Raw genomic sequence first — 11,158 nt, 5'->3', positions numbered from 1 at the left:
TATTTTTGCCTCCTTAATAAAAAGAGCCCTGTAGCATTTCCTTAGCTTGTCTTCTGGATTTTTTCTTTTCTTTTTTTTTAAACCGGTATTTTAAACCGCCCACTGCAGCCATCCCAGGACGCGGAGAGGAGGTGGGGGGAGAGGGGGGTGCACAGACAGGTGGAGCGTGTGCCCGCGAAGGCGGGGACCCGGGCGGCGGCAGCCCGGGGGCGGGGAGGGGCGGTGACGGAGTTCAGGAGCCCCACGAGCCCCTGCACCCGGGGGCGGGGGGAGGGTGTGCATCTCCGCTCCGACGCCCCGCACACCGCGGGTGGTGGTGGGGGGGCTCCCGCCTGCGACCCCAGCACCCACCCGCGGCTGCCTCGCTCCCACCGGGGAGAAGGCCCCTCAGCGCGCGCCCGCGCGCGCCCCCAGAGGCGCCCCTGAGTCGGCCGGAGGGGCGGGGCCGGGGCGGGGCGGCAGCGCTGATGTAATCCCGGCGCCTGGGCGGAAGGATATGGAGCACGGCCGGCTGGCGGGGCGCTGAGGCCGGTTGCCGGGTAACGGAGCGGAGCGGCCGCGGTGCACCGCCCCCCCCCCCCCCCCCCGCCCTCCGCCGAGTGGCGCCGCCGCCGCTGCCGCCGCCGCCGCCGCCGCTTTACGTCAGGCGCCCGCCCCGGCCCGCCCGGCGCTCGGCAGCCGCTCGGAGCCCGCGGAGCGAGGAGGCGCCCCCGCCGCGGCCGCCGCGCCGCCCGGCCGCTCGCTCGGCAGGTACCGCGGGCTGGGCCGGGGCCGGGCCGGGGTTGGGCCGGGGCGGGCGGGGCCAGGCCCCCGGCGTGCGGTGCGCTCCGGGCGCGGGGACCCCGGCGCCTGGGGGGCGCGGGCGGCGGCGGCGGCGGCGGCGGCGCGCGGGCCGGACGATGAGTGCGCACAATGGGCCGCGCTGGGAGCGGCTCTCCGGGGAGGCGAGGCGGGGCGCGCGGGGCCCGGCGGGCCGGGCCGGGCCGGCGGGGTGGGCACTCGCGGCGGCGCTGCCCCCTCCCGTCCTGCATTGTCCTTTAGGGGCTCTCCCCCGACCCCGGGAAGGGAAGCGGCCGGCGGGGGCGGGCGGGCGCGCGGGCCTGTGGCTCTTTGCGCGTGCGGGGCGGGCCCTGCGGCGCCAGGTCCGGCGAAGGTTATACGGCCGCGCGCGCGCGCGCTCCGGAGGGCCGGAGCCGGCCTCCTGCGCTGGCCTCCAGCGCGAGCGTACCCCCCGGCGCCACCGAGGAGCGGGCTGGTCGCCGGGGAGAGATGCCTGCGCCCCGGGACCCCCCGGCGCCCCGAGCAGCGGGGCGGTCACCGGAGAGAGAGATGCCTGCGCCCCGGGACGGAGCGGGGCGGCGCGCGCTTGTACTCGGGCCTGCCCCGGCTCCTGGAGCAGACCACCGAAATCGTGGCAGAACCCGGGTTTTCGATTTCTCTCCTTCGCCACCTTTCAGTTTGTGTCCTCTAGAGGCAAGCTCAGGAGAGCCAACCCCCCTAGCCAAAAAAAAAAAAAAAAACTGTAGGAGATTTAGCGGGTTGGGGGGACAGAACTAAATATGGTTTCTGCTAATCACTTGCGGGTGGATGCTTGGATGTCTAGCCCGTGCGTGTGTGCTGTGATCAGTCGTGTTCTGACTCTTTGCGACTCCCCATGGACTGTATGTAGCCCGCCAGGCTCCTCTGTCCATGGGGATTCTGCAGGCGAGAATACTTGGATGGCGTTGACATGCCCTCCTCCAGGGGATCTTCCCGACCCAGGGATCGAAACCGGGTATCCCGCATTGCAGGGCGATTCTTTACGGACTGAGCCACCAGGGAAGCCCCCTGGATGCCTAGGATAGTTGGATATCGGATACTTGGTCCAGGTACCTAAGAGTGAGTCTGGGTCTTTGCTTGTTTAAAACAAAAAAAGTGGTAGGAGATCGGTGAAGAGTTGGGGGCAAGCAGTTTTGATAATAGGTGATGTCCGGGGTAAAACTAACTATACAGTCAAATCCTAGAGCTAGCTAGGTGCCAGAGCACCTTGACCATTTCATAAGACTTTGAATCCGATGTGGGGAGTTCTCCCACTTTGCAGCCTGAAGGTCAAATATTCTTCCATCGGTTATTGTGGGTTGATCCATTCATAAGTGCCTTTTAGGCTCTTGATGACATTTCTTTGTGACAGAAATGATTCCTGAAATTGTGTCTTTACATGCCTATATGTGTGCGTAGGTATACCCTATTGGGGCTTCCCTGGTGGCTCAGTGGTAAAGAATCTGCCTGCAATGCAGGAGACCTGGTTCGATCCGTGGGTCCGAAAGGTCCCCTGGAGAAGGTAATGGCTACTCACTCCAGTATTCTTTCCTGGAGAATCCCATGGACAAGAGGAGCATGGTGGGCTGCAGTCCTTGGGGTCTGAAAGAATTGGACCTGACTGAACGACTAACATTTATACTTACATGCAAGCTTCTTGCAATGAATGCTTATTGTGTTCTATAGTCAGTTACTGTACTTGCTAAATAATTTTTAGTAATTCAAAAAATATTTACTGTTTCAGTTTGGGCATATGTATAACAGTTTTTACGTAAGCCTGTGTCATCTAGTTTGGCCACTGAAACATTGAAGGAAGTAGAGAGTATTACTCTTAAATATTTAATATTGCAAAAGATAGAAGTAGAGGTACAGATGCATTGTTTTTCAGGAAAAGTACAGGTCTTTACCATGAGGCTAACACAAGGCAAATCTGTAACTATTTTAAGGGTAATTAGCTTATTTGTTACACAAGTTGCAACCATTTAAGAAAAGTAAATGGAATTTTAGCAACTCTTAAAGATGTCATAGATCACTCTGTGCTTTATTTTGCAGTAGCGTTTTCGAAAGCAGTAAGATTGTTTTTATTTTGCTTTGTGTGGAGCAGTGGGGAGCCTAGGTTCTCCCTGTTGTAGCAGCATTTGACTTGGAGCAGTTAATGGCCCTCTGAGCCAATTTTCTCATCTGTAAAATGGGGAGAGTAATGATACCTGTCTCACAGGATGGTTGGAATGATCAGGTGAGGGGAGATGTGAAGTCGTTCTGTCAAGATTCAGTCCCGTTTAAAATATTAGTTGGTGCTAATGTGTCAGGGCTTCCGATTCCTCTTCTGGCTTACAGCTTTCTTAGGCTCCTCCCTGACCCTTCCTACCTGCACTTTGCCCGGCTGTCAGGCCATGTCTCCTAAACACAGATTGGATCTTGTCAGTGTCTGGCTCAGAAAGCTTCTAAGCCTGCCTGTTGTGTGGAGACCGGAATCCAGACCCGGCAGTACCGCGTTTCAGGCCCCCGCAGTCTGGCCCCAGCTGCTCTGAACCTCACCTGTCCTCTTGGTTCCCTTCTCACACTGCCCCGCGAGAGGGCTCTCGGTTCTCGCATCAGCCTAGCCGCTTCATCCCTCTTGTAATCTTTTTCTCCGGTTGGAATGCCCTGTCTCACTTCCACCCACTCCACTTTTTTAAAAGTCCACATCTGATTTTAGGTCCTCTCTGGAGCCCTTTGGAAACCCTATCAAAGTGAATTATTCATTTCTGCAGTCACAGTCCTCTATTTTTACTTTCATTATTGCCTGTGTCACGTGTTGTGCTTGTTAAACTCTGGCTGTGGTGACCGTGTCATTGTTTTATCCCCTACCTGAAAATGTCTAAATGTTTGCTGAATAAAGCCAAAGTCTGTAATCCACCTTATGAAGAATATTATTATTATAAAGTATTTTAATAACAAACATCAGTACCAACCACGGCACTGGGAATCTGGGAATGAGGTTTTAGGATGTTGAAGATACTGAGCATATTGCTTTTCAATTATTTTTGATCTCTCATAAAACACCAAGTGGTATTTTTATACAAAAATAACAGCCACTTCTGCCCTGTGTGTTGAAACTTTGAGGGTTCACAAAGCCAGCACTGCCGACTGAAGCCAGTCTCTTGGGAGAGGGGATCGGAGCACACGTTTTAAGACATTCCTTACCTTTGAAATAAAATTGCATTCCCAGCAGATTACCAGCTTTTTGTTTAAAACATTTTTGGTGGGTTTATTTTTTGGAGATTTTTATATTCATAAAAAGTAAACTGCTTTTGAGTGTGCTTGTTTAGAGTCCGTCAGGTCCGGATTTGGAAGACTCAAGTTTGTGTCGGCTCATCCCTCACCCCTGGGTCACTGTAGGCAAGTTAGCTGAATCTCTCTTGAACTTCTGTTTCTTTATTTCGTGAGAAGTCTGTGCTATTCTTGCTTTGCAGTGTCACTTAGGGTGGCTGTTCTTTGTGTACCGTGTGGCCTCGTTCAGATAAAAGGTAAGAGGATGGCATAATTCACAGAACGTTCGTCCTCCTCGTCCCCCAGCCTGCAAACTTTCTTGAGTCTTCTTTTTCTTGACGAGATTTTTACCAAGTCTGCCTCTGTGTGCCTTTTCCATCAACCTTTTTTTTTTTTCCTTCCCCCAGTAGTTCCTCTGTCCCTGCCGTCCCTGGCTCTTGTCTGTCCTTGTGGAGGTTGTTCCTGTAGGTAGGCCTGCTGACCGGCCTCCCTTTCTTGAGTCCTCCTGTGTTCTGTTACCAGAATTATTCAATATGTAAAATCAGGTCATATCATACCTGCCTCCCCCAACCCCGCCCCAGGCATATAGCAGAGGTTCTTAACATTTCCCTCCATTCCATCACACCTGAGGGTTATGACCTAGTTCTGTTGGTAGGCTTACTCCCACAAAGATTTTCACCTTGGAGGCATCACCACCTGGCCAGCTGAGAATTAGTGTTAAAGGGTTAGGAAATCATTGAGACCTGTGCCATCTGGCACCATTGTAACTTTCAGCTTCATCTCTCACCACCTGGTATTTCGACACTTAGACCTCTGGCCACTTCCATGATTATTTGTCCGACTTCTTTACTCTGGAATGGCTTTTCTGCCTTTTTTTTTCTTCTTAGCAGAATCCTTGATACCGAAGGCTTGACTTCAGTGCCGCTGCGTCTATGAAAGAAGCTTCCTCTGACTTTCAGAATCAGCTCCTCACTGTCTGCTCACACGGTGCTTGAGGCTGCCCCACTCAGCTGTTTTTTCTTTCCGACTTTTTAGTTTATTCGTTCCATGGATTATAAACTCCTTAAGGAAAGAGAGGAAGTTCTTGGCCGTGGCTGACTCTCCCTCTACTGTGTCATGCCGTCTCTCACACAGTTCTTGCTGGTTAAAATGCTGGGTTGAGTGCACGCGAGCAGGCTCTGTTCCCTGAACTAGGCAGAAGGGGCGTGGGGTTGGGATGGCTGCACGTGCGAGCCTCATGGATCCACGTGACACTCGGAGCAGGGCCCAGCGCGTGGTCAGTGCTCAGGGAATGGCAGCCTTCACCTGGTAATTGCAGCAGGTATAGTGGTTGGGTAGGTGTGTCGATTGAGTATACGTTGGTTACTGTAACAGCGTTCCCAGATTTAGTTCTGGCTCCTGTGTAAAGGAAAAATAATAATCATCCGGTCTCCCCACCTTCACTCGTCCACTGGTTTTGGGAAGAAGCGAAACAGTGAGTGTTGGGTTGGAGGGCGCTTTTACAGAAGCAGATGCATGGTGGTGGTCCGGAGTCGCTCTGAAGACCGAGTACGTCTTTCTGTCGGTGAGCTTAAGAGAGTGGAAGAGGGATTGCCGTGTTTTCTCCTCTGTTGTTCTTTGGTGTTTTTGTTGTAATCTGGCAGTAGAATCTTACACCTATGTTTCTGTTTTCCTCTGCGGCTGCGCGGGGTCTGGTTGCAGCGCGTGGGGCCACTCCGGTCGCAGTGCCCAGGTGTCTCCCCAGTGGGGCTCCTGCTGCGGAGCGTGGGCTCGAGGACTGCGGCTTTGGCCTGTGTGGTGCCCAGGTTTATCTGCCCCTCAGCATGTGGACTCTTCGCAGACCAAGGGTTGAACCCACGGCCCCTGCACCACGGGCAGCTTTTTAACCACTGAACCAGAGGGCCGTCCTCCTTCTGCAGTATCTGTCATCACTTGAAATGGTGTTGCTGCCATCACCTCCGAAGCGCCTTCCTGTCCCTGGGGCTTCTCCGTAGTTCTCTGTCGCTTCCTGTGTCTGCTCAGCAGTCTTGCTCCCGGGCTGGAGAGGGAGAAGCTTGGTGCTGAAAGCCAGCTGTAATTCTGAAACTTTTAATTAAACATTTAGTTACTGTTTTTAAGATTATACGCATTAGTGCTTGACAGGTTGTATCCAGCGTGGTGTCTTTGATTTTAACGTAATATGAAATTCCCTAAACTTGCAGCAGCATAAGAGTGTGTATCGATTGCTACTTTACTTACGTTGACCTTACTTATGATTATGAACTTAAAAAAAAAGAATCATTGGAAATCTATATATTCCTAATCAGTCTCTCTTAAAACCCGCCCCAGAGAGTTGAGGGCAACAGGCCTATCCCAGGGGAGGAGCCTAGCGTGAGTTAGAACTAAAAGCAGTGGGACAGTTTAGAAGGTGAATGATCGCAAAACCGTCTGCAGGCGTGTGGCTTTGTGTCCGTGCTCTTCGTTAAGGGAGTGGTGGGAGAATGTGCGTTCTGTGAGCGCGGGCTGTGTGTGTGTGCGTGTGTATCTGCATGTGGTTATGTGACAGGAAGCAAGGCCGGGCGCCGTGTGTGTGTGTGTGTGGGGGGGGGTGTGTGTGTGTGTGTGGGGTGTGTGTGTGTGTGTGGTGTGTGTGTGTGTGTGGGGTGTGTGTGTGTGTGTGTGTGTGTGGTCTCTAGTACCGGCACAGGCAGTGGTCACTCCGCCCAGTGCACCCCCTGAGCCAGTCACGTGTGGAGGCGGCGGCGGGCCTCGGCACGTCTTCAGATTTCTTTTTCGGTGATAAGCGTTGCTAACCTCAGTTAACGGGGTGAGGTAGAGAGCAGACAGGGATTTGTTTTCCCTTCCAGCCAGGGGTCTGTTTCTAGCCCAGTTACATTTCCCAAAGTACCTGTGGTGTCTTAATCCCAGGACGCAGGACTGTTTCACAACTGTTTGCCCAAGTTTGGGCATCTAGTCAGACTTTTATTTATCTATTTTTCCTTCGGTTACTAGCCTTTTCTTAGGTGTCTGATAACCTTTTGCTCCTCGTTAGCATCTTCCTTGAAGATTTTCACGGTGAGAAAGTTGAAAACAATACTTCATTGAAGTATAGTCTACTTACAAAACTGGATTAGGTTTGGTCTCACGACATACTGATTCAGTTATTTTTACACATCGACAGAATGTCACCAGGAGAAAGCGGAAATTGAATAGACGCGTTTGTGGCCCTTTATTTGGCGATGGTGGTGGTGGTGACTTGCCACTACTTCCTTTGATTACCACCCTAGATAATGATTACTGATCATATTGTTAATTTTTTGTTAGTATTATCAAAGCTGTTTCTTATTTTTGTAAAATATAAAACTTAATTTATTAAAACTGTATTTTGTATGGTTTACCAAAACACTGTTTTGAATATGCGTGTGTGCTCAGTCACTAAGTCGAGTCCGACTCTGCAACCCAATGGACTGTAGCCCTCCAGGCTCCCCTGTCCATGGGATTCTCCAGGCAAGAGGACTGGAATGGATTGCCATGCCCTCCTCCAGATCTTCCCGACCCAGGGATTGAACCTACAGTCTCCTGCTTATCCTGCCTTGCAGGTGGATTCTTTACTCACTGAGCCACCTGGGAAGCCCCTGTTTTGAATACAGGCAACTCTTTTAAAACCTGTTTATTTACTTATTTTTTTAAGCCAATTTTTTTTTTTTTTTAAAGTACATGTTGCAAGGCGATCCAACCAGTCCATTCTAAAGGAGATCAGCCCTGGGTGTTCTTTGGAAGGAATGATGCTAAAGCTGAAACTCTAGTACTTTGGCCACTTCATGGGAAGAGTTGACTCATTGGAAAAGACTCTGATGCTGGGAGGGATTGGTGGCAGGAGGAAAAGGGGACGATGGAGGATGAGATGGCTGGATGGCATCACCAACTCGATGGACATGAGTTTGGGTGAACTCTGGGAGTTGGTGATGAACAGGGAGGCCTGGCGTGCTGCTATTCACGGGGTCGCAAACAGTCAGACACGACTGAGCAACTGAACTGAAATCTAAAAAAGCAGTAAGTTTCAGTTGATTAGACAAGCCTCCTCTTTCACTCCCCGCCCATCCTGTACTCATCTTAAAGAATGACTGATCAACTTCTTGGATGTCATAGAAGAAAAATTATGTCTGTACTTGTAACTTGTGGAGTCATAGTGGAGAGTGTGATGTGCAAACACTTTGTATCTGGAGTGCTTTCCGTGTCAGCATCTGTATCTTTACTGCTTGTGTAGATCCACTTCACTGTTTTCTTTGATGTGCCTGGTTTTCTGTGGTATGGATGTGCCAGAATTTAGTTGATGGAGCAGACTTCCAAGTTGTTATTGTAACACAATAACAACATTTTTGTACATAATGTTTTGGTGAACTTTCATGAGAAACCCCCTTACTCTAGGCAGCCTAAAAAAAGAAAAATGAACCAGCAAGTTTCTAATTTCTTTAAATTATCATTGATAATGATTATGATATTAATAATTGTCATAATCATAGTATTAATGATTGCAATCATTAATTGATCAATTAATGTGCTCGATTAAATGATGATATTAAACATTTTCTTGGTGGCTTTATTAGTTTTAATAATTTTAGGACATCAACCTGGGCATTTTCTTCTTTAAAGTAGTTGTGAGGATTCAGTTCAGTTCATTCGCTCAGTTGTGTCTGACTCTTTGCAATCCCAGGGACTGCAGCACGCCAGGCTTCCCTGTCCATCACCAACTCCTGGAACTTGCTCACACTCATGTCCATCGAGTCGGTGATGCCATCCAACCATCTCATCCTCTGTCATCCCCTTCTCCTCCCACCTTCGATCCTTCCCAGCATCAGGGTCTTTTCCAAGAGTCAGCTCTTCACATCAGGTGGCCAAGTATTGGACCTTCAGCTTCAGCATCAGTCCGTCCAATGAATATTCAGGACTGATCTCCTTTAGGATGGACTGGTTGGATCTCCTTGCAGTCCTAGGGACTCTTAAGAGTCTTTTCCAAAACCACAGTTCAGAAGCATCAATTCTTTGGTGCTCAGCTTTCTTTATAGTCCAGCTCTCACATCCATGCATGACTACTGGAAAAACCATAGTTTCAAGTAGATGGACTTTTGTCGGCAAAGTAATGTCTCTGCTTTTTAATATGCTGTCTAGGTTGGTCATAGCTTTTCTTCCAAGCAGCAAGCATCTTTTTATTTCATGGCTGTAGTCACCATCTGCAGTGATTTTGGAGCCCAAGAAAATAAAGTCTGTCACTGAGGATGACAGTCCTTAGGGTACTTACGGTCATTTGGGGCTTTATTTAATTTACAAGTGGTCAGAGTTGGTGGTGAAGGAGGAAGGCGAGGGATTCTTAGAAGCAGCTACAGAGGAGAGTGAGCTCACGCTTGTTAAAGCACTTCCTCCACATGAGGCCTCTTGTTGGGGACCTTAGGTGAACTGTCTGTTGTACTCCTCCTGACAGCTCTTGAGAGAGGTGGTGGCGTCTTCATTTTACAGATGAGGAAGCTGGAGCCCAGAGGTCTCAGGACACTTCCCTAAAGTTAACACACGACACATGGCAGAGGAGGAGCCCCAGCGACTGTCTCTGTAACTTAAAAATGGATGTCCTGTCCACGGCCTGGCTCTTCTGGAGATTCATTCATTTCCACAGTACTTGGCTGTGCTCACAGTGTCCCAGGCGTAGATGCCGAGATGGTTAGACGTGTGGGAGACTTCCACGAGGGGCCGAGGGAGGGAGTGGGGTGCTGGGAGGAGCCCTCGGCTTCCCCCTGATGCCATCCTGCTCATGCAGGAAGGAGCAGTGGCAGAGGGCTGGGCAGTCTGGAGACAGCCTCGGCCAGGCTTTGGGCTCTGTTGGAAGACGAGGGCTGGCACCCCCTCTTGGTCAGCACTGCTGGGAGCAAGCAGCCCGAGGGACACGTGGCCTGATGTCTTGGCCCTGGAGACGCTGCATGTGCAGCGGCCGGAGGCTCTGGTCAGCTGGGCTGCCCATGGCAGGCGGTCTCAGGGGACTGTTTGACCACCCGTGGCCCCCCACACCATCCTGTGCCAGTGGGTGGGGGTGGGGGAGAGTCAGCAGATGGACACACGAGCCATGTGAAGACGTAAGGCCAGAGGGCTGCTGTGTGTTTAGGGTGGACAGGGAACGGCTCCCTGGTGAGAAGACCCTCGAGCAGAAACCTGGGGGAAACGAGACAGATGGAGAGCCATCTGAGAGGCAGAGCAGCGCTCGGGAGGGCAGAGCAAGTAGAAGACCCCCATCCTGGGTCATCATGAAGGCAGGACCAGGAGGACTTGCTGATGGGTTGGATGATGTGCAATGTGAGAGGGACCGGAGGAGTCCAGGCTGATTCCAGAGCCTTTGGCTTGAGTAGCAGGAGCATGGACTTGCCCTTGATTGATGTTGGGAAGGTCATGGCAAGGATGCTGGTGGTGGTGGTGAGAATGTGTGGGTTTTTATTTTTTTTATTTTTAAGAGACGTGAGTTGAGATACTGATTAGACACCTGTCTGGTAGCTTGATGGCTCTATAATTTTGGGATTCAAGAGAGAGGAGGAGGTGAGAGGAAGTGCGGAGTGATCTCTTTGTAGACATATTTACAGTCATGGGAGTGGAGGTCAGCTAGGCCTAGCTGTTTAGTAAGGTAGCCGCCTGAGCCACATGCAGCTTCAGAGTGCATGAAATGGGGCTAGATTGACTTGAGATGTTCTGTGTCAAATATGCACCAGATTTCAAAGACTTAGTATGGGGGAAGAACGTAAAATAAGTCACTAATGACTTGTACCTTGGTTATATTTGGAGTGATATTTGGGGTCTCTCAAGTTATAAATATATTATCAAAATGAATTTCATCTGTTTTTCTTCTTTAATATGGCTGCTAGGAACTTTTAAATTACATTGGTGTGACTTGGGTTTTGCTGCTGGATCGTGCCAAAGGAGGAAGTGAGTGTAAATAGAGAAGTGCCAGTGAGGCCAGGGCAGAGGAGGGGTGGGGTGGGGGTGGGCATGGTTGTAGTCTCTGCAGCTTGAGGGAAAGAAAAGTGCCAGGGAGCAGGGCACCCCGAGCCCCTCTCCCAGACGGGCGTGATTCCAGGAGGGAGCAAGGCTTGGA

General features: G+C 51.0%; 1 protein-coding gene across 16 annotated transcripts in view; it reads left to right on the top strand.

Moving 5' to 3' along the window:
• Positions 1 to 482: 482 nt before the first annotated feature.
• Positions 483 to 11,158, top strand: part of KIAA0232 (KIAA0232 ortholog) — an 82,582-nt gene continuing 71,906 nt past the window's right edge. For 6 of the 16 annotated variants that reach the window (XM_086404693.1, XM_086404685.1, XM_086404695.1 and 3 more), the window contains exon 1: positions 663 to 750. The gene's annotated coding sequence lies outside the window, so the exon portion shown is untranslated. The other 10 variants (XM_086404688.1, XM_086404683.1, XM_086404687.1 and 7 more) reach the window with 8 other exon arrangements.

Source organism: Bos grunniens, chromosome 6 (assembly GCF_055505025.1).
Source record: "Bos grunniens cultivar Pamir isolate PY7600 chromosome 6, Bosgru_T2T1.0, whole genome shotgun sequence".
Classification (NCBI taxonomy): domain Eukaryota; kingdom Metazoa; phylum Chordata; class Mammalia; order Artiodactyla; family Bovidae; genus Bos; species Bos grunniens.
This window is presented reverse-complemented; position numbering and strand designations above follow the sequence as displayed.